Consider the following 1065-nt stretch of genomic DNA (forward strand, 5'->3'; position numbering starts at 1 on the left):
CTTTTTTTTCTACCGGGAATTCAACAGAGACGCAAAACTCCTGCAGAAAGCGAAGCCGCCGCGGATACGTGATGTTTAGTGGGGTTTTTAAAGTTTGGCTTTGAAGAGTTGGATTCAGGTTAAACAGCTCATGGTCACAGTTTTATGTCGGTGTCAGTTTAGGCTATTTATTATTTCCATAAAACAAATGTTTTTTTTTTTTTTTAAATAATACTGGAAACTTTCAATATTTTGAGCCTCAGATAACTTTTTTTTTTTTAACCGTTATTTAGTTTAATGACTGCAGTTTTCAATTCTGAACATTTTTTTCAACAAGTTAAATCCCAACGCCGTGATAGTTTCAGTACGAACTGCACAGCTCGATGTCCTCTTCTCTGTTTGCTTTGTCATATTTCGTCATGATTTTTCGGAGTTTATGGAGTTACTTTGAGTTGAATATGTACATGTAAATATTGGAGCTTTTCTCTTTTGCTTACAGATTTGTGTTTTTCTAAACTCTGCCACGTTTTTTTTGGGGAGGATTGAAAGGGTCTGAATTCTTTAACAGTTTACTTCGTTCTGGTTTTGTTTGGTCTCACGGAGATTTTTCAGGCAGCTACGATACGAAATGCATTCGGTTTCTATCCCGTTAAATTTATTCTGCCTTTTTTTTATTTTTTATTTTTTTTTATGGAAACATAAACAAATAATCTCTAACTTTATTTCCCATTCAGCAGACAGTGTTCTCCACTCCAGGATTTACATTTTCTCTTAATCTACTTAAATAAAATTGGAAAAAAAACCAACTTGTGATTTACTGTGTTATATATGTCTGATGATACAACGATGAATACAAAAGTTTACCAAAGTTATTAAAGAAATTTCTGAGGGTCACGTAAAGGTCTGAGACAAATTGTGGAGATATTTTACTACAAAGAAAAACTCAATTCAACCTTATGCAACCAAAGATGAGGACCGAGCAGCTGACGTCTGTACGGTCACACCGCTAGCGTTGCTTCAAAAGTAAGATGAACGGTTCAGTGTACAAGAACATGTAAACCAACAATGACCAAATAACACACAGTC

The 1065-nt window shown here is 34.6% G+C and overlaps 1 protein-coding gene across 3 annotated transcripts in view; it reads left to right on the forward strand.

Moving 5' to 3' along the window:
- The window catches only part of LOC138622623 (dual specificity testis-specific protein kinase 1-like), a 23681-nt gene extending 22896 nt beyond the window's left edge, over nucleotides 1–785 (forward strand). For all 3 annotated transcript variants that reach the window (XM_069701526.1, XM_069701527.1, XM_069701528.1), the window contains one exon: nucleotides 1–785. This exon is cut by the window's left edge and continues 694 nt beyond it. The gene's annotated coding sequence lies outside the window, so the exon portion shown is untranslated.
- Nucleotides 786–1065: the final 280 nt, after the last annotated feature.

Source organism: Brachyistius frenatus, unplaced genomic scaffold, assembly GCF_029030835.1.
Source record: "Brachyistius frenatus isolate BFR_SWC_R1_liver_20210118 unplaced genomic scaffold, ASM2903083v1 Contig_37, whole genome shotgun sequence".
In the NCBI taxonomy this organism is placed as follows: domain Eukaryota; kingdom Metazoa; phylum Chordata; class Actinopteri; family Embiotocidae; genus Brachyistius; species Brachyistius frenatus.